This window comes from Equus caballus, unplaced genomic scaffold, assembly GCF_041296265.1.
Source record: "Equus caballus isolate H_3958 breed thoroughbred unplaced genomic scaffold, TB-T2T haplotype2-0000943, whole genome shotgun sequence".
In the NCBI taxonomy this organism is placed as follows: domain Eukaryota; kingdom Metazoa; phylum Chordata; class Mammalia; order Perissodactyla; family Equidae; genus Equus; species Equus caballus.
This window is the reverse complement of record NW_027222051.1, coordinates 1-12,593: the sequence shown is the minus strand read 5'-3', so window position 1 is coordinate 12,593 and position 12,593 is coordinate 1. Positions and strand designations below refer to the sequence as shown.

Here is a 12,593-nt window from a genome sequence, read left to right as displayed (position 1 = left end):
GGCGGCCCGGCGGCATAGTGGTTAAGCTCCTGCACTCAGCTTCGGCAGCCTGGGGTCCTCGGGTTCAGATCCCGGGCGTGGACCTCCACCGCTCCTCACACCGGGCTGTGGTGGCATCCCGTCCGCAAGATCAAGGAAGTGGGGCGCAGGTGTTACCTCGGGCCCGCTCTCCCTCAAGCAGAAAGAAGAGGAAGATTGGCAACAGGCGTCAGCTCTGTGAGGGCCGATCTTCCTCACCCAAACACTAAAGTGAGATGAAATCAAATAAAGCGAAGGAAGAGATAAACCTATGAAATCCCATGTTTCTAAAAGTGGCCAAGTGTTTAGAAATTGGCCAAGCGACAGACTGCTCATGGGAAGGACAGTTCCTAATTGCTGACTTCTTAGTTTTCACCAAAATTAAGGTTCGTGAGGGTTAAAAATTCTACTTAACGAATGCGATGAAAGCCACTAGGCCGGCCCAGTGGCGCGCTGGTTAAGTGTGCCTGTTCCACTTCGCCGGCCCGGGGTTCGCCGGTTCGGATCCCGGGGGTGGACGTGGCACCGCTGGGCGAGCCACGTGGTGGTAGGCGTCCCACATATGAAGTAGAGGAAGATGGGCACGGAGGTTAGCTCAGGGCCAGCCTTCCTCGGCAAAAAGAGGAGGATTGGCAGCAGTTAGCTCAGGGCTCATCGTCCTCAAAACAAAACAACACAAAACAAAACAAAAAGCCACTAAAAGTGAATATGGGAAACATCTTTGTGTTCAAGGAAAGTGAGATGGCTGCCTTCAGGCAAGAGGGCCTAAAAAGTAAAGATCGTTTTGTCTGTGAAAAGGTGATCACGGGGAAAAAAATCTGAGAAAAAGGTCTGTTCGTGGTCAAGTGGCCTAAAATTGGAACGAGTGGACAGATAGAAATGGCGAGCGATAGGATCTATTGGAGTCTATGAGGAAGCCATTGGGTGTCGGCCTAATTCGGCCTGACAGTGTTTTTCCAAAAGGGCCTGACGTGGCCGTCGAGCACGCATCGCATCGTAGATCTGCTTTAAACATTTCCTACGGCAAGAACCAATGCCCTTAAGGGAAAGGAGCAGCTTCCCCGTGCTCGGGCCTTTCCTTAAGGAGAGGCATCTTTCCTTAGGCTAGGAACGGATGGTTGCGCTCACCTTTGACCATCCGGCTCACCTGTGACCACCCAGGCCCAGACAACAGACCTGCCACCCAGCAGTGTCTGTCGATCGCTGTGCTGACAGAGCAGTGTCGCGACTATCGTCCAAGGGACCTTTCGATCCTATGTGAAACGTCCTCTCTGGGGGTCTAGAAGCACTCTGTACACCCCACTTCCCGGGCGCCCTTTCTTCCTTCAGGAAGAAAGGCCCCGGGCCACAGTCCTTACATCTTAGGTCAGAATAAACTCACCCCGATTTTCACGGATAGATTGGTTCCGGATTATTTCCATCGACAGAATGGAATCAAGTCAATGAGTTTCAAGATCGGAGGGAAGCTGATGCAAAATCAGAATTGGTTTTTCTCGCTCTCGAAAGGATACTTTTCTCTAACTTCTAGTCTCCTCCTGATAAAGACATTGGAAAAGGTTTCTCTTGACCTCTGAGGGAATCGACACCAAAGACAGAGATCCTCCATTTTGTCAGAATGATTTCCTAGGCCTCTAACGGAGGAGGCCTCCCTCGGACGGGAGCTCAGCTTTTGTTTTGCAACAGTTTTCCTCTCTCTGCTTGCCTTTAACATCTCCTTTCCCGTTCTTCTTTTTTGGAAGGGAAATACGTGCACCGCTGGGGGGGGGGGGGAAGAATTTTCTAAATGACCAAAGAAGATCTACGACTGTTGTTATTTTGGTTTCACGGAGCAGTTCCACGTCCACATTTACCCCATTTTAAACACCCACACACACTCACAGCACGGCGCTGTGAGGATGTCCCGGGGAACTCGATTTGTGGAGGGAATGGCTGTGAGGTCTCTGCCCCCAACCCGCACCATTTGGGTGCTTCTGCTTGTTGATGAGGACGGGAAGCCCTGCTGAAATCCATATTCTTATCACCACACGTGAATCTGCACCCATGCTCCCCCCGTGTGTCGTCTTTGGGCTTTGCTGTGGCCCCGTGCGGAGGGAGACCCGTTTTGTCTTGTAAACTTTTCAGCGGCCAAGCGGCTCGGTCCTTTCCTCTACGACTTGTGGGCTCTGTCTGTCCGTCTGCCTTAGAAAGACCCTCTGGGCCGGAAGTGACAGGCTGCACACAATTCCTGACAGACTGCGGACAATTCCTCCGTCGTCACGGTCCTTCTCTGATGACGTGCATGGTTTCGGTTTGACAGCGACCCCCACCCCCCACCCCGCCCTGATTTTCTAAGTCCTCCCGGGACCCGGGAAGTGCTCGGGCCGCTCCGGGAATCGGGGGCCGGCAGCCCCGGCCTGCCCCGTGGCATCTCCGGGGACTTTTCCACCCTCTGTCCGCGTCAGCCAGCCGGCAGCCCCGGCCCGGCCCAGGAGTCACGTGGGGAGTCTGTCCCCTTCCTGGCAAGCCCACCCACCCCACCCCCCTCCCCGCCGATTTTCCAAGACCTCCTTCTGCGCCCAGGGTTGCCCTGTGCTGCCTGGGAGCTCCGAGGTGGACACCCTGGGGCCTGGCGTGGTGACCTCCCGGCCGCCCCAAGCGGGCCCAGAGAGAAAGAGAGAGAGAGACAGAGTCAGAGACAGAGAGACAGAGAGACAGAGACAGAGGTAGACAGAGAGAGACCTGACCCGGCGGTGGGCTCAGGCTGTGCACTCTCGCTGGCCGGTGACCCGGTTCCCTCCCGCTGACCCCTCCGCGCCGGTTGTTGGGCGCCATCTGGCGGCCGCTTTTACAGAGTGGCCCTCCTCCGGAGCCCCGGCGACATGAGCAAGGGATGGGACTTGCAGGACGTCTGTGTGGTTTCCAGTGTGGGTCTGTGTGGAACAGAGCTGCTAAGAACATTCATGCCCCGGATTCTGTGTGAATGAACAGGAACGTGGCCGCAGCCCCCACCCCGCCCCCCGCCCCAGCCCCCGGGAGTGGCGGGAGTGGGGCCCTCCAGACCACCCTCGGGTTGGATGCCTCCCTCCCTGGAAGGACTCACGGGACTCCACAAAAGCTGACTTCCTGGAGGTCCAGCGGAGACCCCCAAGGCCCAAGGCCCCCCACCACCACCACCACAGATCACTGTGGAAGCCTTAACGACCCAAGGCTCCAGCTACATACAGACGCTCTTAGGAGGCAAGATACACCAAGGGCTTATGTAGGTTGCCACTTTCGGTGGTTGTTTCCGCGGCGTGTGAGTTTTGGAACCCGCCACGCCATTTTTCACAGAGGCCATACCGTTTCCCTTCACCACCAGTGAGGCGTGAGTGACTGACTTGGCTTCTCCGCGACCTCACTAGCAGTTTGATCCTGTTCCTGTATTTGGAAGAAGCCAGTCTCACCCATGTGTCCCCACAATGTCTCCCTCTAATTTTCTCACTTGCTTTTCCAGGGAACAGCTCACATCTTTTCATGCGCTCATTGGTCATCCATGCGTACCTCCTCCTCCCCAGGTGAAAGTGCCTGCTCTGTCTATTGGCCTTCCATTGTATTTGTATTTTTCAGTGTTGATTTCCCCCGGGTCTCCACTCCATTGTGGGGTTTTTTTTTGTTGTTGTTGTTTTTTTTTTCTGCTTAAAGATTGCCACCTGAGCTAAGCCTCTGTTTCCCATCTTTGTCAGTTTCAGAGGGTAGATTTCTCAGTCTTGCTCTTTCCCAAGTTCTGCACGCCCTTGTGTGTGTGTGTGTGTTTTTTTTTTTTTGCTCAAATATTGAACCTAAGCTAGCATCTGTTGCCCATCTTCGTCAGTTTGAGAGGGTAGGTTTCTCAGTGTTGCTTTTTCCCCAGGTCTCCAAGTCCCTCAGTGTGTGTGTGTGTGAGTGTGTGTGTTTTCTTTGCAAGATTGGCACTTGAGCTAACGTGTGTTGCCAATCTTTGTCAGTTTCAGAGGCTAGATTTTTCAGTATCGCACTTTCCCAAGGTCTCCACTCCCTTGCTCTTTTCTTTTCTTTTTTTTTTTTTTGGCTTAAAGATTGTCACCTGAGCTAGGCTCTGTTGCCCTGCTTCCTCCGTTTCAGAGGGTACCTTTTTTCAGGGTTGCTTTTTCACCGGGTCTCCTCGCCATTGTATTTTTTTATTTTTTATTTTTTTTGCTTAACGATTGCCACCTGAGCTAGCCTCTGTTGCCCATCTTCTTCAGTTTCAGATGGTAGATTTCTCAGTGTTGCTTTTTCCCCAGGTCTCCACGCCCTTGTGTGTTTCTTTTGCTTAACGATTGCCACCTGAGCTAGCCTCTGTGGCCCATCTTTGTCAGTTTCAGAGGGTAGATTTCTCAGTCTTGCTCTTTCCCAAGTTCTGCACGCCCTTGTGTGTGGGTTTTTTTTTTGTTTTTTTTTTTTTTGCTCAAATATTGAACCTAAGCTAGCATCTGTTGCCCTTCTTCGTCAGTTTCAGAGGGTGGATTTCTCCGTGTTGCTTTTTCCCCAGGTCTCCACGCCCTTGTGTGTTTCTTTTGCTTAACGATTGCCACCTGAGCTAGCCTCTGTGGCCCATTTTCGTCAGTTTCAGAGGGTGGATTTCTCAGTGTTGCTTTTTCCCCAGGTCTCCACGCCCTTGTGTGTTTCTTTTGCTTAACGATTGCCACCTGAGCTAGCCTCTGTGGCCCATTTTCGTCAGCTTCAGAGGGTGGATTTCTCAGTGTTGCTTTTTCCCCAGGTCTCCAAGTCCCTCAGTGTGTGTGTGTGTGAGTGTGTGTGTTTTCTTTGCAAGATTGGCACTTGAGCTAACGTGTGTTGCCAGTCTTTGTCAGTCAGAGGCTAGATTTTTCAGTATCGCTCTTTCCCAAGGTCTCCACTCCCTTGCTCTTTTCTTTCTTCCTACCTTTCTTTCTTTCTTTCTTTCTTTTTGGCTTAAATATTGTCACCTGAGCTAGGCTCTGTTGCCCTGCTTCCTCCGTTTCAGCGGGTACCTTTTTTCAGGGTTGCTTTTTCACCGGGTCTCCTCGCCATTGTAGTTTTTTATTTTATTTTATATTTTTGCTTAATGATTGCCACCTGAGGTAGCCTCTGTGGCCCATCTTCGTCAGTTTCAGAGGGTGGATTTCTCCGTGCTGCTTTTTCCCCAGGTCTCCACGCCCTTGTCTGTTTCTTTTGCTTAACGATTGCCACCTGAGCTAGTCTCTGTTGCCCATCTTTGTCAGTTTCAGAGGGTAGATTTCTCAGTCTTGCTCTTTCCCAAGTTCTGCACGCCCTTGTGTGTGTGTGTGTGTGTTTTTTTTTTTTTTTGCTCAAATATTGAACCAAAGCTAGCATCTGTTGCCCATCTTCGGCAGTTTCAGAGGGTAGAATTCTCAGTGTTGCTTTTTCCCCAGGTCTCCACGCCCTTGTGTTTTCCTTTTGCTTAAAGATTGCCACCTGAGCTAGCCTCTGTTGCCCATCGTCGTCAGTTTCAGAGGGTACATTTCTCAGTGCTGCTTTTTCCCCAGGTCTCCACGCCCTTGTGTGTTTCTTTTGCTTAACGATTGCCACCTGAGCTAGCCTTTGTTGCGCTTCTTTCTCAGTTTCTGAGGGTGGATTTCTCCGTGTTGCTTTTTCCCCAGGTCTCCACGCACTTCCTTTTATTTTTCCTTAAAAATTGCCACCTGAGCTAGCCCGTGTTGCCCATGGTCGTCAGTTTGAGAGGGTGGATTTCTCAGTGTTGCTTTTTCCCCAGGTCTCCACGCCCTTGTGTGTTTCTTTTGCTTAACGATTGCCACCTGAGCTAGCCTCTGTGGCCCATCTTCGTCAGTTTCAGAGGGTAGATTTCTCAGTGCTGCTTTTTGCCCAGGTCTCCACGCCCCTGTGTGTTTCTTTTGCTTAACGATTGCCACCTGAGCTAGCCTCTGTTGCCCATGTTCGTCAGTTTCAGAGGGTGGATTTCTCCGTGCTGCTTTTTACCCGGGTCTCCACGCCCTGGTGTCTTTCTTTTCTGCTTAAAGGTTGCAACCTGAGCTAGGGTCTGTTGCCCATGTTCCTCAGTTTCAGAGGGTGGATTTCTCCGTGCTGCTTTTTACCCGGGTCTCCACGCCCTTGTGTGTTTCTTTTGCTTAACGATTGCCACCTGAGCTAGCCTCTGTGGCCCATTTTCGTCAGCTTCAGAGGGTGGATTTCTCAGTGTTGCTTTTTCCCCAGATCTCCACGTCCCTCAGTGTGTGTGTGTGTGTGAGTGTGTGTGTTTTCTTTGCAAGATTGGCACTTGAGCTAACGTGTGTTGCCAGTCTTTGTCAGTCAGAGGCTAGATTTTTCAGTATTGCTCTTTCCCAAGGTCTCCACTCCCTTGCTCTTTTCTTTCTTTCTTTCTTTCTTTCTTTCTTTCTTTCTTTCTTTCTTTCTTTCTTTCTTTCTTTTTGGCTTAAATATTGTCACCTGAGCTAGGCTCTGTTGCCCTGCTTCCTCCGTTTCAGCGGGTACCTTTTTTCAGGGTTGCTTTTCACCGGGTCTCCTCGCCATTGTAGTTTTTTATTTTATTTTATTATTTTGCTTAATGATTGCCACCTGAGGTAGCCTCTGTTGCCCATTTTCGTCAGCTTCAGAGGGTAGATTTCTCAGTGTTGCTTTTTCCCCAGGTCTCCACGCCCTTGTGTGTTTCTTTTGCTTAAAGATTGCCACCTGAGCTAGCCTCTGTTGCGCTTCTTTCTCAGTTTCAGAGGGTAGATTTCTCAGTGTTGCTTTTTCGCCAGCTCTCCACGCCCTGGTGTCTTTCTTTTCTGCTTAAAGGTTCCAACCTGAGCTAGCGTCTGTTGCCCATGTTCCTCAGTTTCAGAGGGTGGATTTCTCCGTGCTGCTTTTTACCCGGGTCTCCACGCCCTTGTGTGTTTCTTTTGCTTAACGATTGCCACCTGAGCTAGCCTCTGTTGCGCTTCTTTCTCAGTTTCTGAGGGTGGATTTCTCAGTGTTGCTTTTTCCCCAGGTCTCCACGCCCTTGTGTGTTTCTTTTGCTTAACGATTGCCGCCTGAGCTAGCCTCTGTGGCCCATTTTCGTCAGCTTCAGAGGTGGATTTCTCAGTGTTGCTTTTTCCCCAGGTCTCCACGTCCCTCAGTGTGTGTGTGTGTGTGAGTGTGTGTGTTTTCTTTGCAAGATTGGCACTTGAGCTAACGTGTGTTGCCCATCTTTGTCAGTTTCAGAGGCTAGATTTTTCAGTATCGCTCTTTCCCAAGGTCTCCACTCCCTTGCTCTTTTCTTCGTTTCTTTCTTTCTTTCTTTTTGGCTTAAATATTGTCACCTGAGCTAGGCTCTGTTGCCTGCTTCCTCCGTTTCAGCGGGTACCTTTTTTCAGGGTTGCTTTTTCACCGGGTCTCCTCGCCATTGTAGTTTTTATTTTATTTATTTATTTTTTTGCTTAACGATTGCCACCTGAGCTAGCCTGTGTTGCCCATGTTCGTCAGTTTCAGAGGTAGATTTCTCAGCGTTGCTTTTTCCCCAGGTCTCTACGCGCTTGTGTGTGTGTGTGTGTGTGTGTGTGTTCTGCTTAAAGATTGCCACCCGAGCTAGCCCCTGTTGCCCATCTTCGTCAGTTTCAGAGGGTAGATTTCTCAGTGTTGATTTTCCCCAGTTCTCCACGCCCTCGTGCTTTTTTTTTTTTTTAATTTCCTTAAATGTCGGCACCTCAGCTAGCCTCTTTTTCCCATCTTCGTCCGTTTCAGCGGTAGACTCTCCGCCTGCCTTCGACAGACCCTCTGCGCTTGAAAGCTTTCCTCCTCCCGTCATCACGGTCCTTCTCGGATGACGTGCCTGGTTTCGGTTTGACCGTCCCCGCCCGCCCTGATTTTCTAAGTCCTCCCGGAGCCCCGGGGGCGCTCCGGCCGCTCCGGAAGCGGCGGCCTCCCCGGCCGCACCGGCTCAGCCCGGCCCGGGCCGACCCTGGCCTCTCTGGGGAACTCTCCCCGTCCCCTTCCCGGTGAGCGCCCGAGAAACCTTTTCCGGGTCCCCCTCCTGCGGCTGGGGCTGCGCCTTGGCGGCCGGGAGCCCGCGGGCGGACGCCCGGGGCCGAGCTGGGCCGGGAGGCTGGGTCCGAGGGGGCGCCGGGACGGGATCTGGCGGCCCGGCGGCCCGGCTGTGCTCCCTGGCGGGCCCGCGCTCCGGCTCCGTCCCGCTGAGGCGGTCGCCGGTCGCCGGGTGCCACCTGGCGGCCGCTTTTATATCGTCTCTTTCCTCCGGAGCTCCGGCGACGCGGGCCAAGGACGGGACTCGGCCGCGGTGACCGAGGCAGAGTCCCGGGAGGCCGGCGTCGCTGGCGGGATCTGGCCCGGTGGCGCCGGGGCGTGAGCGCGACGCCCGCTCGCCGGAGATTGGAGGTGCAGGCTACTGAGGGAGGTGGCTGTCGCCGCGCCGCCCGGTGCCGGCCGGGGTGTGGGGCCTCCCGGACGGGTCGACCAGCAGCCGCCGGTGCCCCTCCGTCCCCGGGAGGGGGTGGGGGGCCGCCGCGGGGGAACGGGCGAGGGAACTCGTCCCGTGCCCGGCCGTCGTCCTGAGGGCGGCCCGGTGGTCGGGCCTTCCGCGTCGCCGATCCCCTTTCCGCGCCCCGCTCCGGAGGTGGGGGACCGGCCGGGGCCTTGTGGGGGAGGCCCGTGGAGGGCGCGACGGGCTCGGCCGCCGGGCTGGCCTTTTCCCACTGGTCTTCCGAGTCGACCGGCTCTGGCGGTGGGGACCGGGCCCGGTCCTCGGATGCCTCCTCCTCCGTGGCAGTTTTTTTGTCCAAGTCCCGCCCTGGAGAAGAGCGTGGACCGGCCGCGGGAGCCCTCGAGGGCGGGCCGGGGAGGGCGTCCCCGGCCGGGACGCGTGCCCGGGGTGGGTCCGGGCCGTCGGACCGGACTTCTCTCTCCGAGTTTCGCGGGTCGCGTCTTTGTCCGGAGGTGGGAGGGGGCCGGCTCGAGGCGTAGGTGGAGCCCCGGCTGAGGGACGGGAGCCACGGTCCCGCCCGGGCCCGGTCGCCGGAGGCTCCTCCGTGGAATTCTTTTCTAAGTCCTGACCCGGCGACTCAGAGGGAGGGACCGACCGGTCCCGGCCCGCGCGGGCGGCCCGGGGAGGCTGTCCCCGGCTCCCCCTGCCGCCACGCTTCTGGGGTCGACCAGATGGCCCCGGGAGCTCCGGGCCTGGTGGCGATGGGGTCGTGCTTGGGGTCTGGTGGCCGTGGCCGTGATCCAGGGGTTCCCCTCGTGATCCGTGGGTGGGCCCCGTCTCCGGGCGCGGCGATTCTTGCCCCTGAATGGGTGGTTTTGTGCCGCCAGATAAGTGCCGACACGCTCTGCTCGGGTGACAGTCGCCCGAGAGCTTCCGGGTGCCTGGATGCGTGTGCGGGGAGGTCTCCGGGCTCTGGCCGAGAACCGGACGCCCGTTTCCACCCCCGCCGCTTGAGCCGCCCGCTGGGGCCTGCGCGCCGGCTCTTGTGCGTTCCAGGCGTCCCCGCGACCGTGGTGCCACCTCCGGTCTCTGGTACCCGAGGGCGGCGGGGTTAGGGGCGCGGGGTCCTCTACCACGTGCACTCCCTGCCGCCGGCACCCGGGTGCGGTCGCGACTTACCCCGTCCCGCCGGCTCCGTGCCAGTGCGTGTCAGGCGTTCTCGTCCTGGGGTCGTCGCCCGCGCTTGCTAGAGGAGGAGGGGGGCCCGGTGAGGCTGAAGCAGGCTCCTCCGCTCGCTGTCCTCGCCGGCCTTCCCTTGCTCGGGGATCCCTCGCGTTATGCTGCTGATCGATGTGGTGATGCTGTGCTCTCCGGGCCGGGCCTAAGCCGTGCCAGACGAGGGACGGACGTTCATGGCGAACGGGACCGCTCTTCTCGCTCTGCCCGCGGGCCCCCTCGCCCGTTCTCCCCCGCTGCGAGTGGCGTGTGGGAGGTGGCAGGGTGCGGAATCCGGCCCGACCTCGCTCCCCCGCCCCGTGCCTTGTGGCGTGGGCGGTGTCGGGGTCTCCGTGACGCGGCGGATGCTCCGCCTGTGCCTCTTGGCTGTGTCTCGCGGGCGGCCCTCCCCACGGTGGGGCGGGCCGTGTTGCCGCCGCGCCGCGCGCCTTCTTGGACGCGTGAGCGCGCTCCCCGGCCGTTGGCGGTGCCCCTGGAGTGTTCCAGGTCGTCCCTCAGGCGCCTGAGGCCGAGTGGCGGTGTCGTTCCCTGTTCCCGTCGCCCTCCTCAGGTGACCGCTGCGCTGGTGTGTCTGAGAAGCGGGGGTCGAGTCGGTAAGGAGGCGTGCCCGTCCCCCTCGGGGGGGACGGGTGCCTCGTCGCGCCCCCCCCCACGGCGTGCCGTGTGGGGGCGGGCAGGCTCGGGCGCGTGCCCGCGTGTTCCCTTGCTGGGGTTTCCACGCGGGTGTGGAGTGATCGTGGCGGGCCGAGCCAGCGGCGTGATGCTGGCTCTTTGGTTGGGAGGTGCTGTTTGATCGGCACCTCCGTCCCAGTCTCGGCCTGAGGGAGGCACTGACTTGGGAGCCGCACAGGGGCCTTTTAGATCCCTAGCTAAGCCCAGTGTGGCCGGAGATGGCGAGCCCGGGGCAGCGCGGGCTCGCGGCCCTGACCACGGACGCTCCGACTTGCTCTAGGCCTTACCTCTACCGCAGACCCCTCCTGCGTTGTGTGGCCATGGTGTCTGTAAGCGCCTTGGTGGGCCCGATGGCGGACGATGGCGGGGGCGACACGCCCTCGGGGAGAAAGCCTTCTCTAGCGATCCGAGAGGGTGCCTTGGGGTACCGGACCCCCCAGCCGCCGCCCCTCCTCTGCGCGTAGTAGCCACGGACGCCACCATCGTGGCGCGTGGGCAGAGCCGCTCTTTGCCTACCGCGGCCGGCGCCTCCCCCCTCCGAGTCGGGGGAGGGTCACGCCCGGCCGGGCCGTCGTTGGGCGCGGGGCCGCGCGTGTGCGCGAGCGTGCGCGTGGTTCTCCCGTCGCGTGCTGGGGTGGGGAGAGGGCCCGGCCCTGTCCGGGCTCCGCCCCGCCGCGAGCGGCTGGCTCTCCGCTCGCTCCCGTCCCGAGCCGCAGCCGGTGGTGGCGTGCGGGCATGGGTGGGGGCCGCCGCCGCTCTCGGGCGCGTTCCCTCGGGACGTGGGTCCCGGAGCAGACCAGACAGGCAGACGGGTGGCTGGGTGGACGGGGCGGCCCCGGCGGCGGGGGCGCCTCACGTAGGCCCCGGCGGTGGGGCCGGGCCCGCGGGAGGCCGAAGGGTGGCTGAGGCCGGCCGGCGTCCCAGGCGTCGTGGGACCGCCCTCGCGTGTCGTTGGCGGTGGGATCCCGCGTGTGTTTTCCTGGTGGCCCGTCCGCGCCCGAGGCCGTCCCCGGGAGCCTTCCCGCGAGCCCGCGCTCCCTCCGTCGAGGCGCGCGCCGCGCTCACCCGTTGCCGCCGGTGCTCCCCCGCCCGGGCAGACGCCTGGCCGCGCCGCCCACCGGCCGGGACCGAAATGGGCCTCGCCGCGCGGGTGTCGCCTCCGGCCACCGAGGCCGGTGGTGGCCCCGGGCAAAGTGCTCTCGGCTCCGGTTGGGTGGCGCCCGTGCGCCAGGCGCCCGGCGTGGGACGCCGGCACCGTGTGCGGGAGAGCCCTGGCCGTGGAGGTGGGTGGTGGGGCCGAGCCCCCGTGAGCTGCGCGCGGGGCGACGGGGCCAGTCGCCGTTCCGGGCGCTGCGGGACCGCCCCTGGTGCTGGAGGCCCCTGGCGGTGAGACCCCGTGTGTGCTCCGGCGGCCGACTTGCCTCGGGAGGCTCTGTCTTCCCTCCTTCGCCCCGAGCGCGTCTCTCGGCGGGCCGCGGCCCTTCCTCCACCGCCACCGCCTCTCCGGCGCCTCGGCCCTCGCCGCCGTCGGCCTTCTCCCGAGCCCTTCCCGTCGTCGCCTGTTCTGGCTGCCCGACCGGGGCCCCGCCCCGAGCGCGACTCGCTTCCCGGGGCCGCTGCGGCCTCCTCCGTGTCCGCCGCCGCTGCCCGCGCGACGGCGACGTTGCGTGCGGGCGGGGGACCGTCCCCCGCGGCGCCCCGTTCTGGCGCGCGCGTGTCTGTCGCAGCGCGGGTCGGGTCCCGGGCAGCCGTCGTGACCGGCCGCCGGCGCGCCGCGCCACCCCTGGGGGCGGGGGGTCGGGCCTCGGTCCGGCTCTCGGCCCGCGGGGGCGTGCGCGGGCAGTCCGGCCGGCCGGTGTCGACGCGACTGCCTGGTGCCCCGGCCCCGCTCACGCGCCGTCAATCGGGGCCGCCGCGAGGGGCGCCCCCGCCCCTCCACGCCGCCGCGCGCGCGTCCTCGTCGGCCGGGGGCGGGCGGCGGGGTCCGTCCGTCCTCGCCCCGCCCCCGCGCCTCGGGGTGCCGCCGCCGCCGCCGCCTCCGTGCGCGCCCCGCGCCCGGGCACGCACGGCCCGTGCCGCGAGAGGTCCCCGCCGCCGCCGCCGCCGCCGCCGCCTCGGCGCGTGTGCGCGCGCGCTGTGCGCGGCCTCTCCCCGGCTCCCTCGCGCTCCTACCTGGTTGATCCTGCCAGTAGCATATGCTTGTCTCAAAGATTAAGCCATGCATGTCTAAGTACGCACGGCCGGTACAGTGAAACTGCGAATGGCTCAT

The 12,593-nt window shown here is 60.3% G+C and overlaps 1 long non-coding RNA gene across 1 annotated transcript; it reads right to left on the bottom strand.

Annotated features, from left to right (window-relative positions):
* Positions 1-422: 422 nt before the first annotated feature.
* LOC138922512 (uncharacterized) lies at positions 423-2,501 on the bottom strand. Its single transcript, XR_011435599.1, has 2 exons — positions 1,400-2,501; positions 423-624 (listed from the first exon to the last, which is right to left on the bottom strand). It is a non-coding gene; the product is annotated as an uncharacterized lncRNA (long non-coding RNA).
* Positions 2,502-12,593: the final 10,092 nt, after the last annotated feature.